This window comes from Talpa occidentalis, unplaced genomic scaffold (genome assembly GCF_014898055.3).
Source record: "Talpa occidentalis isolate TD23 unplaced genomic scaffold, MPIMG_talOcc4v2.1 talOcc4.8, whole genome shotgun sequence".
NCBI lineage: Eukaryota > Metazoa > Chordata > Mammalia > Eulipotyphla > Talpidae > Talpa > Talpa occidentalis.
Window position 1 is genome coordinate 54,315,456 of NW_023605194.1, and position 20,728 is coordinate 54,336,183.

The 20,728-nt window shown below is 46.9% G+C and overlaps 2 long non-coding RNA genes across 6 annotated transcripts in view; one reads left to right on the plus strand and one right to left on the minus strand.

Moving 5' to 3' along the window:
- Window positions 1–18,484, plus strand: part of LOC119233951 (uncharacterized) — a 94,394-nt gene extending 75,910 nt beyond the window's left edge. Inside the window, exon 4 of the long non-coding RNA XR_005122505.2 lies at window positions 18,287–18,484. This is a non-coding gene — a long non-coding RNA (uncharacterized LOC119233951). The remainder of the gene's footprint in view (window positions 1–18,286) is intronic.
- Window positions 1,558–14,251, minus strand: LOC119233950 (uncharacterized). Of its 5 annotated transcripts, none has more exons than XR_008549809.1 (6): window positions 13,771–14,251; window positions 9,364–9,445; window positions 8,169–8,243; window positions 3,913–3,982; window positions 3,660–3,763; window positions 1,558–3,382 (listed from the first exon to the last, which is right to left on the minus strand). It is a non-coding gene; the product is annotated as an uncharacterized LOC119233950 (long non-coding RNA). The 5 variants fall into 5 exon arrangements; XR_005122503.2 differs by having other exon boundaries at window positions 9,271–9,445; XR_005122504.2 differs by having other exon boundaries at window positions 3,660–3,816; window positions 9,271–9,445.
- Window positions 18,485–20,728: the final 2,244 nt, after the last annotated feature.

The window sequence follows — 20,728 nt, forward strand, 5'->3', positions numbered from 1 at the left end:
TCAACATATGTGTCCAATTTAGCACATAAAAAGTTATTAAATTTGGGCTTTGGTGCTTTAGAGGTTGGGCTGTGGGGGTGGGAGTGGCAAAGGAACAGGGACAGGGGTCATTGGAGGGAGGGATCATGGTGGGAGGCCTGGGGCACAGGAGTTGGAAGCCAGAGCATATGAGTTGAGGGGGTTGGGATGGGTGTGTTGACAATGCAACCAGCTGCAGTTGAGGGGAAAGCACTCCGGGTTGGGTTGAAGGCAGCAACCTGGTCAGCAGGCCTCTTCCAATATAGGAACCTGAATAGGTTGAAGATGGGGCACAACTATAGGAAGATAAGAGAGAGGTCACTGAGAAGCCACTGGAATTGGGAACAGAAACCTGTGGTTTCCTTGGCTCAAGGGAGATGGACCCACAGGCTGGACCTTTGAGGATGCCCTTCCTCTCCCTTGTGCTGATCCAGCCTGGTCTCCCCCTTGGAGACTCTGTTCAGGGGTGGGGGGCCTGTCCAGCCTTCTCAGGCACCCAGCTCTCTGACATTGAATTCCTTTTGCTCAGATGTTAGCCTGATCTTCTTCCCCTGACTGGGAGCCTGGGATATAAGGACAAATTCTGACTAAAGGAAGGCCCCAGCATTCCCCAGGTTTCCCAGGTGTGTGCTGAGGGATGTGTCTCCATCCCAGCCAGGAGGGCCTCAGCACATGAGAAGCAGCAGCTGCCCCACAGCCCTGGGACTGGGTAGGGTGGGCCACAGACTGGAGGCACAGAGAACTCCCCAGATGACTCTTCTCCAGCCTTTTTACTTAAAGTTAGAAGTGCTGGTTAATGTCTAGATTTGTCTCCTGTCATCCTTGGATAAAATCAAAGAAAACACACGGTCCCCTGTCTCGAATCAGCTGGGAGGTTCCTAAGCCCCAGGTGTCCTGTCTTAGACCTTCTTCTTGACAGTCCCGTAGGGCAGCTGACAATGGCAAAAAGCAAAGGGCCCTGCCCCTGGGGAGCATCCCTGCCCCTTGCTTACCTTATGCCTGGGCTGACAATACATCGCTTGGCACCAGTTGCATTTTGGAAAAAAGTTGTACAAACCATGCATGCACAACACATCTGGTTCATCCTGAAAAGCAGACGGGCCTGTGAGGACGCTTTGAACATGGCGGTTGCCTCCAGCAGGACAGTGTCCCCTCCAGTTCCCAAAGTCACCTGAGCTCTATATCCACAAGCGCCCTGGGCCAGGATTATGGCCTTTACTTGTGTCAAGGGGCCTGGAAGTCTCTTGTGTTTTGGTGGGTGAGGGTGTGGATCACGGATTGTTTGCACATCCGGAACAAATTAGTATCTTTTCTTTTTTAAAGATTTATTTTATTTATACAAGAACCGGGGTACAAGCCAGATGCACGGGAGGGTGAGAGGATTCACCAGAGATAGAGCGAGGAACAGAATAGGCAGACTGACTGCTGAGGGGAGCAGTGGGTGAGACAGGAAAGTCTGCTGGCCATGTGGGTTGCTCCAAGGCCGGTGGAGATCGAACTGGCACTGCAGAGGCTGCTGGCAGCTTCACAGCGCTGCGCTCAACCACCTGTGCCACCAGGGAGGCCCCAACAAATTAATATCTTTTGCAGGCCAAGCCAGGACCTCCTACTGGAGTTAAAGTACAAAGGTTTGAGGAGGCATGTGGTGGCTTGGAGGGGAACATGAGGTGCCCACATGGTACCTGGGCAGAGCTAGAAGAAAGGGAGGAGGCCTGCATTTGTGAGGCACACCAGGGAAGGCAGGGAGGAGGATCCAGGCCCTGTCAGAATTGTACAGATACAAAGATAGGTGTCTGAGGGAATGGTGGGACCCCCTGAGAGGTGGGGGTTATAAGAGCAGAGCAGACCCATAGCCATTGCACATGACGGGCTCCCTCACATGTAGGCTCTGCAGCTGTGGGCAGAGCTCCTCAATCTCTATGCGCCTCTGTGTCCACATGTGAGCAGGAGATGAGAGGTGCTCATGAGGTGCGGAGGGTTATCAAAGTCCTGGCACAGGTCAGGCCCTTATGGGGGCTGAGGAAGGTGGCTTGCTCTGGCCGTCATTCCCAGCCAAGGACAAGTTGCCCTCAGGGTGGGACAGCGCACAGTCTCTGCTGCGGAGCACAGGAGAGGGGAAGGGGTAGGGGACCACTGCCCAGGGAACAGGGTGGCAGAGAGAACGGCAAGGTCAGGACTGCTCATCTGCCCTGCCAGGGCCCTTGAGGCTCTCCTGAGAGCTTTCCTCATGGGCCTGATGACAGACGAGCTGTGTCTTGGTGGGACTCCTGATGGGCTGGTGTGAGAACTCTAGCTGATCTGAGCAGATGTCTAGACACAACGCAGATACACGCAGAGGAGATGTGAGCATAGTGTGCACCCTCACAAGCAGGTACAAAACACAGGGCTCTGGCCATCAGACAACGCATCTCTGCTCCCTGGCACACCTCTTCTGTGCCAGATGTTCACCACTGGCCATGTCCTGCTGCCCAGGGCTAAGTTGCCTGGATGCTGTGGAGCATGGAAAGGGGCCTATCACCTTCCTTCCCAGGGGCCCCTTGCTGAGCTGAGTCCTGTTCCTTCCCAGGACCCTGATAGCTTCCCCACCAGCAGAGAAGAGAGACTTCTTGCAGAGAGAGAGTTGCAGCCAGGAATGGCTGAGGAGTGTGGGAAAGGAGGAAAGAGGAAAGGAGTCTGAAGACATCTGCAAACTGACAGCCAGGGGCTGTGATGGCCACACAACTGGGCCAGCAGTTGGACACGAGAGCAGAGGAAACACACCATGACTGTGCAGGGCCCCAGCTGTTCTTCCCTCCATATCCCTGTGCCTAGAGCCTGCTTGGTGGGAAGATGTCCTCCAGATGTCCTGGAGTCTGGTTCCTTGCACACAACCTCCTAGCAACCCCTCTGGCCCCAACTGGAGTTAAGATGGTAGCCCAAACTCCCCACCACAGACCAGGGGAGGGGGTGCTGGCAAGGTGGTATTTAGCCTCAACACTATTTCTGGAATCTGCTTGGGTCTCTCATTTGTCTCTTTACGTGCCCTCAATGGCATCGTTCAGAGAACAGAGGGCATCTAAGTCATGCTAAGATGACTGCACCACAGGGCTCCTAGAAGCCCTCCCAGGCACTTCCCAACTCCGATGAAGACCTAAGGGCATCTGTTGCTGGGAGATGCTGCCCTGTGCCCATCTGTACCTGCTATTTGCTGGGCCTGTCCTGGGCACTGGTCCTCTCTCTTGCCTCCTCTCCAGTGCAGGCTTCTGGGCAGCCCCAAGGGAGACCATATACCTACCCTGTGACTCCCACAGTCCTCACTAGTGATCTTGAGCCGTTGCTGATGAAGCTGGCACGGTTGCTCAGGCTCACTTCAATAGTGATCTCGCTGAAGCACAGAAAGGACAGATGGTGACCATAGGTCCTTGGTTTCTGCTCAAACCATATCCGACAGCTCTCCCCATTTTGATGGCTTTAAACTGAGGCATTTGGGGCTACTGGAAGGCAGACAGCCTGGGGTAAGAGAGCTCATCCCAAGAACATGAGGTCAAGCCTGGTAATGAGGATTACCAGTGAGGGATTCTGCGTGAGGTCACATGCCTTTGTGATCACTAACTGACCAGGGACACTGTGTGGTGTTACCTTCTTGACTCATGTGTACTTACATTGTGTTGGCTCCACTCTGGAGGCTGCTGGCAGTAGAGGCCCCTCTCTGGGCAGCTTATCTGGCATGTCCTGTCCTCAGCAGGGGCTGTAGCACAGCAGATCACTAAGCTCATCAGGGGAGCACCAAGACGGAGGGTCAGGAGGATGCCTTGAAGCCTCCCAAAGCACGTCACATGTTACTTAGCTGAGGTGGCCCCACATTCTGCTACCTCATGGGGCAAAAATGCCTGCCTGTCCCAGAATGACACTTACTTGGCTGGTTCCTCTATCTGCACTCCTGGTCACATTAGCCCAGTAACTTCTACCTCAGTGGCTTTTTTATCTAAAAGAAAATGATATAGGAAGAAAGTCAGTGGACTTTCTTCTGCAGTGGACCTGCCTATCCATACACCGCTCCCCATCTGCCTGCCCTTGGCTGGTGCAGCTCTCTGCGGGGCAAGATAAGCATCTCATCTCTGCCTTCTCAGCACCTGCCCGCACCAGCAAGGGCAATGACCTGCACTGAATGGGATCCGGCTCTCCAGGGCTTACTTTTGTGGGATTGAGAGAAAGGCAGACAATAGAACACGAACAATGAAAATACATGCCAGGGAATTAAAATTGTGACATCAATGAACAGGGTTGGGACAGGGAATGGAGGGGATCAGGCAGGAGCTAGGAACAAGGGGATCTATTACCTATCTTTATGGAAACTGAAATATTTATACATAAAATGTATCCAAGCTGGTATTTGTTTTAAAATAACTCATTATCTTATTTTGATAATTACTGAAATTAAGTAATGCTTTTTCCAGTTCTTTTTTCAAGAACTTTTATACAGTTTGAACATTTTCACTCTCAAGTGACCCATGCCCCTCCTGCCTTCCTCACACCACAACCAGTCATTGTTGGACTGGCCTGGCCCACTGCTCTTGCTGATGGTAATTGTTTGGTCCCTGAGGACAACCTCTTGGCAGCGACCCTGCCCTAGGCAGAGCCTGACCACAAGGAGGCTGGGGAGAGCTGAGGTTTGAAATAGAGAGAGCATGAAAGGTCAGCTGAGTGTCCTGTGCTCAGCAATCAGGCATGTGGCCCACTCAGCCAGGCTGACGACCCCAGGTCTCAGGCCTTCTACCATGCACAGTGGCCACTATTTCGGTGTAGCTTCTCAACCCACTTCTGTCAGGCTGTACCCTCACTGCTCACTCTTCAGCAGGACCCTGCCCACCATGACAAGGGGCTGCATGTTTAGCCTGGAGGGAACAGTTGGGGTATCTCCTCCCCACACCCTCATTCCCATGTGCTGTTTGGCACAGCCTCTTTGGAAGAAAGTCCACCCTCTTGGTCCCCTTTGAACCTGTTCTGCCCTATTGTGGCTATTCCACTTTTGGTTCATCCCAGGGAAGTCTGACCAGTGCCCGCACAAATGTCAGAACCAGGATGTTCCCAGGAACAGGGTCTGTGTACTGACTTGTTAGGAAGTATCTGAATATCCACCAAGGGAGACTAAGGAAACAGGTTTGGCTTTTGCATACAGTACAAAGGTAGACAATCTCATATACCGCATTCCCCCATTTACGTAAAAATGCCCTTTGGAAGTGTATGTAGATAGAGATGTCAGTATATATGATCAACTAGTAATGATAGAGTTAAAATGGCACAAAGTGGAGAGGAGCTGCTGCCAGGATTTAGGAGATTGAAGGACAGCTGTGATGGTGTGTCTTCATGGGGGCTGCGTTATGCAGGTATGTATGTGCATCTGTCAGGACTCATCAAACAATATTCCTGTGATGCAATGATGTGTGTATTTCAAAAAGAGAACTCGGGAAAATCAGTCCCTTGTTGAACAAGAGCAGAACAACAAAGTTGGGGTAGAGTAGCCTGATAACTCTAACTTACTTTGAAAAGCATCCAAAATAAGATGGAATGTTGGAGACAGAGACATAGAAAGTGCGAAGGAGCTAGATAGATAAGTGGTAAGAAGGTCAGCTCTTAATTGAGAAATCCAGCTATCGAGAGCAGCTCCTTATAGAATTGTTTCCATTTGCTGCAGTTTTGGAAATGCCCATAATAAGAGAAAGAAACTCAGATTGAATGAGAAAAGCAAGACTTACAGTTAAGCAGTAGTCATGGTATTACTGTTTGACAAGTGAAGAAGGAGAGGAATCTGGGAGGAGCCAGAGGGGCCAGGTGACCAGGAAAAGCTTCCTAGGTCATTTGAAAGGTCCCAAAGGGTTGGTTGACTAAACCCCATAAAGCTGGAAAAGGAAGTCTAGCCCTTGGGGTTAGGGAAATGCTCTTCTCAGCTCCATGGTGCCCTGCGGGAGGGTGGGCTGGGGCCAGGACCTAGAGGCAGGGAGGGAGCAGAGGACTCTACCTAGACTCTGAGGTGTCCTGTGGGGTTGAGGAGACTGAGCCTTCCTGCTCACCCCGCCTGTGCCCCAGGGCTCCCTGGCCACGATTTGTCTGGGTTGACTCCTCCTGTTTCATGGAGTGTAGGTGACTGCCTTGAACTTTTCCACCTAATGACTGGGACACTGGGTGGCAGCTTTTGACTAGAGGACAGTTGACAAGGTCAGCGCAGGGATTGCTGGGCCAGGCTGGCAGGGGAGGATACCTGTCACCTTGACTGGGCCACCACAGATGGTATGAGGACTGCTCTCCACAGCTGTCTGTGCACCCACATGCTGCTCAGACATTCGTGCCTGGCTTTCTCCCTGGGACATAGCCTGAGAAACCAGGCTATCAGGGTGCTACATGGCGGGGGGTGGGGGTGGGGGACTTAAAACAAGGAAAGACCCGTGTGTGTGTGTGGGGGGGGGTGGGGGGGTTGTGGCGGGGAATGGGTTTCTAACCCAATCCACATGAAGCACTGCTGGTTAAAGGTTCAGAGGAGTCAGAATGAGTCTGGGATGCTGGATGCTCTGTAACCACTCCCTCCCTGCCTGGGCTCAGCATGGGCAGCGGAGCAATTGTCAGGGATGGAAAGATAAGCACCACTGCTCTTCCTTAAGTCTACTGGCTTCTATTCCGAGCTGGTCACTGCACAATCCACTGGCCTCCCCTCATGGATCTGAGAGCAGGTATTGATCTTTCTGCCTCTTGGAGACAACAGAGGAGCTGGCACATCTGGGTCCCTTGCTCCAGGTGGCTGGCCACGGGCAGCAGAGTTCAGCCGGAGCAGCTTCTGTCTGACCTGGGTCAGGGTGCTCCAGCCTTCCTGGCAAGGGCAAAGAGGCAGAGCCAGCTGTCTGGGTCTGGATGCAGCAGGGTCAGGCTGCGTGCTGTTCCCGGGGAAGGGCGTGTTACCCGTGGAGCTTAGGTGTCCGCTGGCCGTGCTGGGGCAGCACAACCTGCACATGTAGGCTCTGACAGAGAGAGGCCTTCTAGCCTAAAGGAAGTGCCTGGACCTCCTTGCCTCAAAGCCCTGGGGCCCTCTCTGGGAGAGCGGGCATCCTGTTTTGGTCCAGCTCTCAGGAGGGGCCTTCCCCATTTACCCTGAAGCTGATGTCAGCTGGGCGTGTTGGCGTGGATGGATGTTGATCAGATTATGTTCCTATTAAGACGCTGGGCATTGAACTGTGACATTCTTTTTCTTCATCCTCTGAAATAATCATTTTCTCTTCTTCATTTTGCTGATGGGAGGCATTACACTCATGTTTCAACTGCTATGTGAGCCCTGTGTTTCTGAGGGTGATCCCAAATTGGCTCTGAAGTATTTTCCTTGTGAGATGCTGTTGGGTTTCATTGCTAGTATTTTATATAGGGGATTTAAAATATATTTTCCCTCCTTTTAAATTAAACTTTTGATTCAATTAAACAAAATGAATTATATTAACTCAAGGTGCTAATCATTTTCACCTTTTATATGTTCAACCATTGTGTGACATACCTTCAGCTTACATAGAACTCTATGTCAACGGTATTTCAGAGAGCTGTTCGGGTCAGGTAAAGTGAATAGTGGGGCATGGTAAGAAGCCACCTCAACACCGCCCCGCCCCACATCTACCCCGCACTCATTGAGTCATCGATGTTCTTGAGAGCATAAAATCCACTGTCCACACCAACCATGTGTTCTTCACTGCTTGAAATTGCTAACAGCTACAAGGAGGAGCAGAAGGCTTGGGCCCACAGCCAGGGGCAAGAGGCCAGCAGGACCCCATCCAGTCCTCAGGCTCAGGCTTCATGCCATGTTAGACTCCAGCACCCCACCCTGGCCTCGGCCAGCAGCCCGTCTTTCTGGAATGGAAAGTTCTTCCACTTGTCCCTCAGGTCTGTAGGCTCTACAACACTGTTATTCATTTATGCTACATGTTGTCCAAATATTTGGGGTGGGTTAGAGAACCATCCTCTGGGGGACCCTGCCAAAACGTTCTACAACTAAGCTCTGCAGTTGGCCCCTGTTCTGAATTACCTGATAGTTGTTTACACCCACAGCGTAAACAGTCCCTCCCAGTTATGGAGTCTTCTGAGCCTAAGACAAAGAGGGTGTTCAGGACCAAAGGCTGGTAAAGGTGGGATTGACTTACTTTGTTCTTAGTAGCCTCAAATTGGTGACATTGCTCCATCAGTTAGGGAGATAACCATGGAGTGAACCTTCTTTTCTGTGGGAGAAGCAGGGTCAGTCAAGGCACCCAGAGTGACCCACCACAGGTGACAGGGCCATGGCACTGCCCCCCAGCTTCCTCCTACTGGGAGAGGCTGCCTGACCCCAGAACCACATTCCTGAGAGCCTAGAGGGTTGTGGAGCAGCCACCTGGAGGGAGAAGTCCCCTTGGCTGATCCACTTTACAGAGGAGGAGATTGAGCCTGGCTGAGGATTTTTCTTACTGGATTCTCACAGCTACCAGATGGCAGAACCTTTTTCCTGAGAGGCAAGTCCAGATATTTCACTGGACAAGGATGGGCCTTTCCCGTGAGCAATGGGGGAAAATTCTCACTGACTGAAAAAGATGATCCTCAGGCCCAGAGACAGTTGGGGGCACTCCTGCTGGCCCCTTAGGTCCAGTTAGTCAGAAACTGAGGGCAGAGATGCTTGCGGAGTAGACCCTGACACCAGCTGAAACCTTTCCCCACCAGTCTCCCCACTTCCAGCTTTTTTGCTGAGAGTATCCACCCTACAGTCTCAATCTCAATGGAAGATGGTGCTGGGCTGACACAGCTGCTAGCCCTGGGGACACACAGGTGCAGGAGGAGGTTCAGCCAGAGGGAAGATGATGACGGGGAAGGAGGCAGCCCCAGCCATGGGAACGCGACAGTGTGGTCAGCAAGGGGAAAATCAAGCTCTTTTCTTCCATAAGCAAAGTCTTTTCTGCTTGATCTGCCCTGGCCTTTCTCTCTTTTCCACACAGCTTAACTGTAGGTCAGGTGCCTCATATTAATAAACACCAGGAATTAATAAACCCACAGGACCCTACGCAGCCTCAGAATCATCAGGGGGGATGGCTTTCCCCCTCTGTGCACAGACAAGGAGCCTGGAGTACAGAGAAGGCAGGAAACTTGCTCAAAAGTCAGCTAGCAAGTGGGGGTCATCAGACTGCTGGGCCCTCGGCCTGACTGTCCTGGACCTGACCGTCTCGAAGTCAGCAGGAGCTGACCTCCAGAGTTTGCCTCGGAGGTTTGCTCATTTACCTGCAAAAGCAAGAAGGCATGTTGAGATGACTCAATGATATTCTGAGAATTTGTTAAAGCAGGATAGATTCTTCGAGCTCTAGCTGTCTGTACCATTTTAAATCCCTCCTGCATGTTTGTGTTGCCTGTAGGCACTGTATTCTGCAGTTTGTTGAGACCGTCTTCTGTTTCTTTTCTAAAAAAAATAAGATAGGGGTATTGAGATAGGAATAAGGGTTGAGTGTGATTGACCAGCCCATCTGTGCTGGCACATTCTGCACTGTGCAGACCAACCTGGACTGGGGACCGCAGTCAGGAAGCCGAGCCAGAGCCTTTGACCTGCTGCCCAGAGTCTTTGACCCTCTCTGTTACTCATCACTATTTCATGTTCACAGACCCAAGGGGCATCACGAAGGGCCTGTCTGATCATCCACAGGCAGAGTGGGGAGCAGTTGTGACTGTGTTTATGTGAACCCGGAACTCATAATGGGACTGCCAGGAGTGTCAGCACCTATGTAGTGCTCCTTGAAAAGCATCTTTTTGTAACTTTTTTTGAAACTCCTGGCCCTTCCTTATTGGTCTATGTTTCCTTCCTCCCTTCCATCTCAAAGAAATGACTGTCCCTCTTGCAGGTCATTCACATTTATCTTTCCCTTTCCTCTCCCTGGCCACCGGCTTCTGGTTTACAGGCCCTCTTTGTCTTTTTTTTTTTTTTTAAGATTTACTTATTTTTAAACAAGAACCGGGGTACAGGCCAGATGTGCGGGAGGGTGAGAGGATTCACCAGACAGAGCGGGGAACAGAACAGGCAGACTGACTGAAATACACTGCTGAGGGGAGCAGCGGGCGAGACAGGAGAGGTCTGCTGTGCCATGTGGGATTCTTGCCCGCCGGCAGGGATCGAACCCACACTGCAGAGGCCGCGGACAGCTTCACAGTGTGGCGCTCAACCCCCTGCGCCACCAGGGAGGCCCCAGACCCTCTTTGTCTTTTAGGAGATTGCTGTTCCCTCTGCTCCTCACTCTTTTCCCACTCATTTTACCCACAATTATCTGTTTTCTTGGAGCACAGTTTGTATCATCTCACATCCCTACCCAAAAGTCATTTACAACTTCCTATTGCTCACAGCAATCCAGGCCCCTTGCCTGATTGTATGAGCCCTTTTGACCTTGACCCCAAGTTGTCTTATCCTAGTCTGATACTCTGTCCCTTCCATGAGTTAGCCCTATTCTCCCCCTACACAGATCACTCCACATGACAGCTCCTTGGTGGTCCTTGTTACCCTGTCTTTCCTCATTCTTAAAAGTCCTAGTTCAAATGTCTGTATCCCGTGGAAACCATCCTTGACTTTTTCTCTGGGAATCCTTGCTTTTTATTTATTTTTAAAAAAGATTTATTTATTTATGTATACAAGAACTGGGGTACAGGCCAGAGGTGTGGGGGTGAGAAGATTCACCAGAGACAGAGTGGGGAACAGAACAGGTGGATTGACTGAAATATACTGCTGAGGGGAGCAGCGGGCAAGGCAGGAGAGGTCTGCTGCGCCATGTGGGTAGCTCCCTGCCTGGGGATCAGACTTGTGCTTCAGTGGCTGTGGATAGCTTCATAGGTTGCGTCTTAATCTCTTGTGCCACCAGGGAGGCGCCCTGGCTTTTTCTTTAAAGTTGCCATGAGGGTCCTTTTCCGTTTTCTTTGGAACTATTGAAACAAGTGTTTTTTACTGTGTTACTGGTTAGCCCAGTTTCTCATCTATGACATCCCCAAGCCAGTCTGTGTTCCCTACACTGTGGCTTAACACCAAGGCTTGAAACAAACCAAGCTTCCACGACCTTTGGAGCCGATGGAACCAGAGTGAACTGCCTTTCTTTCCTGCTTCACAACTCTACCTGGGCTTCATGTTGCTGATCCAAGTGGCACCCATGCCCACTGAGTCTAAACAGACAAGCACTCTGCCTGGCAGAGCAAAACCCCCGCCACATGGAGAAGTCATGCTTTTTAAACATTTTGAGCATATCCTCTATGAAACCATATGTAAAATTCCAGTTCTTGCCCATACTTCCTGACCTGAAAATGAAAAGCAATAGGGTGTGTTCTTTGAGTTGGCAGAGTTTCTCTCTGAAACCATCCAATAATTTACCCCCACCCCACAAAGCTGCCGCACATGGCAGCAACCTCAATGGGTCTTCCTGATGGTGACATTCGTCAGTGTAATGAGAGGGATGGCACCAACGGGATTTGTGTGCTTGCAACTGAAAGATTCAAGAATGAGACCGTTTGGAGGCAAACATGGATAGTTGGTTGGACACACACTAGCTGCTAGATAAAACATGAAGTAGGATGCATTTCTGCAAAAACCGCCCACATTCCGTAACTCTGACTCTCCTGGTCCTTCATTTCTTTGGAGAATGACCTTTGCCAACTCTCTGCTTCTTTCTTACCACATAAGAGTGTGTGTGTGGATGAATGGTATGCTAAGGCCTTTGCCACCACTTCTGACATTAGAGCTCTTTGCTTGTGCTCTCTACAGCTCCCTTTAGGCTGCATGTAAAAGTGCCAACCCATGATGGGGCAAGGAAGGAGAGATGTGGATCATGATGCTAGGATTACTACTCATTGGACCTAAATCCTGTTCTACTCTCAAACCCATACTCTATCCATTGCACTTGGCAGTGACACTGCCTAGTGACAGGGTGACATTGCTATGTCAGATGATGCTGCAAAGCTCTGATAAGTCACCCATTGTCTTAGAAGCTCACATGTGAAACTGCATGACTACTTCTTTCCTAACTGGTGGTGGCACTTTTCACTTTCCTTCTATTACTCCTCTGTTTTTCCTCTGAGTACAATGGTTTTCCAAAGAATAATTGAAGGAGTAAGAATCTTCAATCACCCCACCTACCGTGAGAAAGCTTCAAGTGTGTGGTAATTTTGGAGGAAAGTCTTGATTCCAGAAACAGAAGTTGAGTGCCAAACAGTGTTTGATTTTAACTTTGTGTTCATGAATTTCCTTGATAATTGTTAAAATAAAATTACAAACAAATACTAGTGGCATGGTGGGATGTTAACAAAAAGGCAGATTTCAATACTCCAAGTCCTAGTTTCTGCACAGAAACATTCATCAAACAACCAGAGGCTAGAAAGGGAAGCAAAAATATACATGATGAAAGCCTAATCTGCAAAGGTAGGCAGAAATAGAAGGAAAAAATAAAGCTGTAATGTAAATATATCACATTTAGGAAATAATAAGTTGTCAGTAGCAAGTTCTCACATATCAATAAGAACCCCGAATTTAAATATGTTGAATTCATCAATCAAAATAGCAGTATGATTAGGTGGACAGATAAGACCCAGTTATGTCTTTATTGCCTACAGATATACATTTCACTTTAAATACAAACAGAGATTTAATGTGAAGGGATGAAAGAAGATATTTCATGCAAGGGGATATTTTATGCAAGTCATAATAGACAAGGTAGATGTTAAGTCACAAATGTTCCCAGAAGTCAAAGTCATTACATAGTGATTATGAGGTCAACACATACCAAAGATACAAACTTAAATGTATGTGCCCTCAACACCTGCACACATAAATATAACAGTTCTGAAGGGAGAAAAAAAATTACGTATTTGTAGATAACTTCAACACCTGATTTTTCAACAGTGGATACGTCATCCACAGAACCTCTGGGCTACTGTCTTCAACTCTGGGACCCGCAGACTTCCCAAGAGATGGCACATACCTTCCCTACTTTTCCCCCAGGCCTGTCTGAAGATGGCACAGTGCAGTGAAAGGGCTTTGGAAAGAGTTAGGTGCTTCAATAAGGTCACCAATGTCCTGCCACGGCTGCTGCTGAAGAGGTGAAGTTCATTCTCAGCCCAACATTGCAGCTGGAAACGACTAAAGCCATGTCTCCAAGCCGATGCCCTGTACCCCCTTTGTGTCTTCAAGGTCACAAAGGCTTCAATAGAGCCCAGCTTTATCGGGGCCACACCCAGAGATCACAGTGTTCAGAAAATACATAGATTATCAAAGAAAGTAGCCAAAACACTTAGACAGCAAAGCAAAGGACTTTCTCAGCAGTGACACTATGAGAAGGCCCAGAAACAACTCAGCAGTCTTTCTGGAGTCCAGTAAAAATGGAGTCATTTGGGTGAGAAACAAAACAAAGCATAAAGTGATAACCAAAAGCCCAGGACGTGATTAACAACTGCTGAGAAAGGAGCTCCCAGTAATCACCTGCCCTCCCGCGGCTATCGGGCCTGCAGGTCACAGATGTAGGCCAGCTGACAGGAGCCCTTTTTTCTTTCCCAAATGAAAAGCCCCGTGGAAGGAAGGCTGGGCCGTCCTTCTGCCTAGGAGCAAGGAGGTCACAGAGGTCTGTTCTTGCGTCTGAACAGGACTAGCCTCACAGCCTCACTCTTTCCTCACAGAAGCTAGTTTCCTTTGGCCAAGCCCTGCCTCTATTGTCCCCTGGGATAACGGAACCCCCAAGTGTCTGCCAGGGTAGGAGGCTCACTCACATTTCCAAGATCAAGTAGAGGTCAAGATTGCTCTGATAGGATTTCTTGTCATTTGCCCGCCTCTTCCTGGACCCTGTTTCCTGGCTGTGGCCATGGCGGATGCTCTTGCCATCCAGGTTGGTGTTGCTGTGGCTGTCTCTCCTGGCCTGACTCAGGTGAAGGGGGTCTAACAAGGTCGGGACTGTGTACTGGTTTGCCCCCCTGTTGGCAGCAGAGGGGGCAGCAACGGCAGGAGGAGGAGAGCTGGCCCAGGCAGCCTGCCACAGCTGCTTCACATTTTCTTGGCAGCCCCTGAGGCTGTAAGGCACACTAACCTCTTAAGTCACTTAAAGAGTGACTGGGGCCTTACTGTTTTAAGCAATGTAGAAGGCCCCCCACCCCTTTAATCAAGTCCTTCCTTTAATCAAGTCACACTGAGCCTCCACCTAGCACCTGCTCTGGGGGCAAAGTAGGACTGATTCTGGGTGGAGGCCTCATTGCCTACCAGGGTGTCTCCCTGACCCATAGAGACATAATGCCCTGTCCTGTGATGGACAGGGAGGTTGGCATGGTGACCCTGTGACCTATAGCTCTGCTCACTGTCTTGCCTACTGACATTCCCAGGTGGGAGTCACAGGGATCCCTGAACAGGCTGTGAGAGGAACCTCCATTTGTCCCTTATCCTGAGCCCTCACTGTTGGCCATTAAAATCCTCCAGGAAGCTGAGCTTTGTAAACTGCCAGAGCAGCTGTGTGGCTTAGCCAAGGACATCACTGTGGGTGAGGGGGTCAAGGCTGGGAGACCAGAGTGCTGTAATGGCCATTTGAGTGAACACTGAAGTTTTCTAGAGATGGAAGGATCTAGAAGGCAAAGAAAGTGGTGCAATTTTGTTTTTGAAGGAGGGATTCCACTTATCCACTGATGTGAATCAATACCCCAAACTTACTAAGTCAGAAAAGAACTGCTTTATCATGCTCATAGTTTCCATGGTCCAGAAATTCAGAGAGAACTGTACTGTCTCCTTTGCTCCATGGAAATCATTGGAATCCCCTGAACTTTTAATTTTAGAAGCAGCACACCATCTCTGTCTCCCCAAACCTTTGTTATATTTGATTACAGTTGTATGGATATTTGGATCCGTTGGAGGGATGTGAATCTGCAATCCAGAACCCCCTTCAGTGAACAAGGCGGTGTCTCCTGTAATTAGGTTTTCAGTGCCTTTCATGAAATTTCCCTAAGAGACCTTGACCTCTTTTGTCAAGTGCCTTTTTTCAGTGCCTTATCATTTTGCTGCCATTGTTAATGATGTTTAAAAAATAAGGTTTTAAACAGTTTATTGATAGCACAAAGTATTTATTTATTTATTAAGATTTATTTATTCATGCATACAAGAACCGGGGTACAGGCCAGATGCACGGGAGGGTGAGAGGATTCACCAGAGACAGAGTGGGGAGCAGAACAGGCAGATCTACTGAAATACACTGTGGAGGGAGCAGCGGGCGAGACAGGAGAGATCTGCCACGCCATGTGGGAGTCTCACTGGCTGACTGGGATTGAACCTGTGCTGCAGATGCTGCGGACAGCTTCACAGTGCGGTGCTCAACCAACTGCGCCACCAGGGGATGCCCAAGAAAGTATTTATTTTTATGTACTCAACCAATTTGCTAAAATCTCTTGGTCTTGGTCTGAAACATTTTCTGTAAAATTGTTGGGATTTTTATGAAAAAATATAAAACCCAAACTGCTGGCTCATTCTCTTGTGAAATGACACTATATCTGTGGTGGTGGTAGTCTTGATTTGAAAGAACACTTCTAACATATAACCTTAAGAATGATGTTTATTGAAGGCTTTTGGTAGCTGTCCTTTATTGGGTTAGACAATTTCCCTGCTGTTGTTGTTTTCTACAACTCATGAATGATTGTTTAATATTATCTAAATTTGTTTCTGCATATTTTGTGAGGTACACATATATTCACTCAAATTAATGTGGTCAATTGCATCAAATCAAGTAAAACCATTTTTATGTTTTTATAAATAGACCCAAGTTGGCCTGATAATTTTTTTTTAAAAATGGCTGTATTAATCACTATTAGTTTAGATTTTTTTTGAAACTATAATATGTAACGAACATATAAAGGCTTACAAATAATGTAAATACATAGACCAAAATTAAAACTAAACAATATTAAGGTGCCAGCGAGCACCATGTGTGAAAGTGGCTGCGTCGACATCCTGAGTGTTAAAGACTGATAAAGCAGATGGTGCCCAAATCCGAGCCTGATAAGGATGTATAAAAGGAGCGGATTTCTGAAGCAAGCTCAGAGCAGTTCCAAGAGACTAGCTTGAGCAAAGGACTTGCCAGAGGCGACTCTTCCAGAGTCTAGCTTGCTGCTCCCTTTGGACTCCAGACTGCACTTCAGCTTGAACTTCCTCTCGCTCCCTGGTTAGGCATACTGCAAACCAGCTTGACATCCTGCTTGACCATCCAGACCCCTGGCCCTCGAGCCTAGAGACTTCTGTGGCCGGAAGACTTCCACTTTGGTGGAAGGTCCCACTAAGACATGTCGCGTTTATTGTCTTCAGTCAGAGGTACTTTGGGAACCTTGGGTTGGCTTGCCTATTTGAGCTTGAGTGTTTGTGTGACAACTATAATAATAAAATTCTCTCTGAGAGCCAACCTCCAACTAAAGCCTAATATTCACACTCTTGAGACTCTACCACATGATCCAGCAAATCACCCTTAGGTATCCAAATTAAGAATGCAAAATCTCTAACTTGAAGAGATACCTGCTGTCCCATAGTCACTACAGCACTATCTAAAATAGCCAAGCCAGGTAAGCAACCTCAGTGCCTGGGGCAGATGAGTGGATTAGAAAGTTGTGATGCACACACACACCACGCACACCCCACAATGGACTACTTGTCTTTAGGGAAAAAATGAACTCTTTCCATTTGTGGTAACATATACTGAACTAGAGGGGGTTATGCTGAGCACAGTAAGTCAGAAGGAAAGTGACAAATACTGGATGATTGTTCTCGTATGTGAACTATTAAGAAACTAAACAAAGCAACAGACCAAAGTAAAGCAAAATAAACACAAGAACCAGACTGTAGAATTGAGGCTACTGTAAGGGGTGGGTGAGCACTGGGAAGCAGAGGCGGGAGGTGGACAGAATGGACTAGGGTGGGACTGTGGGTGCTTTGGTGGTGGGTGTGGTGTGATCACACAGATCTGAAGAGGTTGAGCCTATACTCCTAATCATATACAGCATGGTAAACCAATGTCAACCAATAAAGAAAAAAAAGTAAAAGAAAAATTTGATAACATGAAAATGAAGATTCTATAATTGTGTGTTTCTTCTTCCTCAACACTTAGGCCCTCTCCATCCCTGTCTTAAAAGTCCCCTCTGGGCTGGGTGTATCTGACCAGCATAGACCCTAGCAGTTCCTGGGGTGGACATTTCCTTTAAGCTCCTCACCCTGGGCCCTTGTCATCCCTACTCTGAGGGTCATGAGGACAAGGCAGTGGCTCCTGCCCTCACTCTGCTTCCCTGTCTTTCAGGTGGGCAACATAAGACACCTATTCTGCCAGACTTTTGGAGTTCCACAGGAATTAGGCTGGTTTCCTACTATGGTAACTTCCCTCGTTTCCCCACTGACTTGCTGGTGTTTCTTGATATTTTATTCCAAATGAACTATATGTTCAGGATTTGCTTCTGAGAACACCTTGACAAAAACACAAGCTTAGAGAGCTAAAGTACCAGGTCAAGATCATAGCTGGGACTCAGACTCAAGTCCATTGACCTTGTACTCCTTGGAGGTAATTGTTTTCTTCTGCAAGAAATAAAACATTATCTTTTTTCACTGCCAGCATCATTATAGATATCACATCTGAAAACACATGTAGGTGTAATTGCTTTCATGTAATTTACATATAATTTGAATGTGTGGTTCTTCTACAAAGCAATTGAGGGTAGATGACTCTGTTGTCAGATGGTGGTTATTTGCATCCTGCTCTGTACCTGACAAGCTCTTTCATTTTGAACAAGCTATTTGGTTTTTATATATCTCCACTTTTCCTCATGTGTAGAATAAAAATTAATGCTATGGCACCTCACAGAGTTAACAGGAGGATTTAATGAAGTGTTTACTATGTCTTCTGTGTGCCTGCCCTGCTATGCTCTTTAACATAATGCTTGGGACAGCTTAAATTCTCAATAACTGTCACTACTCCTAATCCTATATATGGGGAAACTGAGATTCAAAGAAATCAAGCCATTCAAATTAGAGGGTAAATAGTAGAACAGTTCATGAGATACTTTCTCTCAAAAAGAATATAGTAAGATATAATTTAACTGAAGAACGTTACTTTTCTAGAAAAAGTTTCAAGAATACAGTATTTGCACTGTGAAAATATCTTTTATATCTGTTAACTAAAATAATGGCAATTCTTATTAAATGAACAAAATGCTTCATCCTGTTTGTCTGTAACCCACATTGAGACTGCAAAGTGAGCCTCAGTTTTCTGGTTTACAGATGGTGTGACCGGCAGCTCTTAAGCGATGTGGCAAGCTTACATGGATTGAGAATGTCAAAGGTGGGATTTGAACCCAGGCCTGACTGCTCTCCCCACTTTATCTTGTTGTTTTCTTCCTGCCACTCTGGAAAAAAGGGGTCTTTCCTGAGGCTTTATTTAGATTTTCATGACAGGAGTTAGGGTTTGTTGAGAAATTATTTAACCTCAGTTTTATTGGTTTGTTGCCAATAAAAAAAATATATATGAAGTGTGTGTATGTGTGTGTGTGTGTATATATAAAATTCTTTTTGGTTGCAGATTTAAATGAATTTAAGCAGTCTAAAATTTGTTATAGGGAAGCAATGATAGTGTAATATTTAAAGACTTTGGAAAACCCTGGTTATAGACATTACATAGTTCAAATGTAGATAATTATAAACATTATAATTATAATTATAAACATGGGGCCAGTAAAATCAAAGCAAACTATCAATGAAATAAAAATACTGATTAGTTGTTTAATATGAAGATATAACTAAAACAGTGGAATTATGTTTAGGTGAGATGGGAGTGTTTTGTATATTCAATCAGCAAATATTCATTCTCTGTGTTAGGTTCTGGGACTTGGTGGTTAACAGGAGAGGGGAGGTGCAGTCTACGCCTATTCAGATCTTAGTTTTCTTTTCTTTTTTTAAAAAGATTTATTTATTTATACAAGAACTGGGGTACAGGCCAGATGTGCGGGAGGGTGAGAGGAGACACAGCGGAGAACAGAACACCAGAGACAGAGTGGGGAACAGAACAGGCAGACTGCTGAAATACATTGCCGAGGGGAGCAGTGGGGAGACAGGAGAGGTCTGCTGCGCCATGTGGGTTTCTCCCTGGTCGGCTGGTATCGAACCCACGCTGCAGAGGCTGTGGACAGCTTCACAGTGTGGTGTTCAACTGCCTGCGCCACCAGGGAGGCCCCTGATCTTAGTTTTCAGAGAGGAAGACAAGCAGCTGGAAAAAGTATTACTGGCAACAGAGCATTGAGTGCTCTGGGAATAGATGGGAGGCCATTGTAACCAGGAGAATAGGGCTCAAACGTGTATAGGAATTATCCAGTGAGAAGGAATGACTGATGAGGTCAGTAGGGAAAAAAAAAAATAACATGACATATTAAGGATCCTAAAGAGGTTCAGTTTGGCTACAGTCAAGAGTGAGGGTGAGCTTTGGTATGGAGGATGGGAGAATGGCAAGATATCTGGTAATTTTAAGGCATTTATATCCCTCACATTATTTTTGTGGTTTAACTTAATTTTATTCTTAATAATTACTTTTTTAATTATTTATATCTTTGTTCATTTTTAAACAATATTTTCTTCCTCCCACCCCTCAGGTGCAGTCCCCATAGAATTTCCTTCCCCAATGCACCCGTGCACCATCACCTCAGTCCCCTGTGCTTCTCCCCCTCCCTCTGATCCCTCTCCCGCCTCCTCCCCTGCAGGATGTCTCTGGTTTATAATTGTCTGTTTTTGCTTTGTTGTGTTTTGTACTGTTATTATTTTTTCACACTGTATATCCCTGGCATTTTTACTTTGAAGGTCTCATTTCATATTATATCCTTTTTGTTCTTCCATTTCCTACTGTAAAACCTAACATAATAGTGAGGATCTAGTTTTCTTATTTTAGCGATGTAACATCACTTATAAGACCAAATCCTAATCAGCGTGACTGCAGCGCATGAAACCCTCTCACCTGTGTTAGTGATTCCAGCTCTTTACGAGACCAAAAAGGTCTATCGATCTTTGTGGCAGGCCAAGACGAGCTACTATTTTTACCAATTTTTTTTTGAATTTTGGAGTACAGTGAGAGTGTCTTACTTTTTACTGTGTGTAAATGGATGTTATATGACGGGTAGCAGAATGTTAACCCAAATATGTCAGTTTGGCATAGAATTTTTTAGCTAAAAAGTCACTTAAAAAACAGCAGATGCAAGAAGGGTATTCTAATATCTCCTTTCAGACCTCAAAACAGAATATAAAAATCCCCATGTGAAAGATGCCATTTCTGAGCAAAAGCAGAAAACACACTTCTACATAGTCAAAGATGAGAGAATTCTGAACAAACAGAACTTGTTAAAATAATTCTTATCTTCCTTTAGCTTCCCCACATATTTTGGTTACTTTTCCACAGTTACCTCTTTTTGTTCAATCTAAAATAAAAGTATGTAGACTTGACCATATCTTTGGGTGTTTCTTTCATTAATTCAGGCTCCTGTATCACTTGAGATTTATATAAATTGATGGACTTTTCCCCTGATAATCTGTCTTGTGTTAGTTTAATTCTCAAACCCTGCCAAAAACCCTTAAGAATGTGGAGGTAAACTTCTTCTGCTATGGTTATTTATCATGTTTGCATTTTTTATTTCTAAGTTCTCAAAGAATGACATCTTCTAGTATGTGAATAATTATATAACT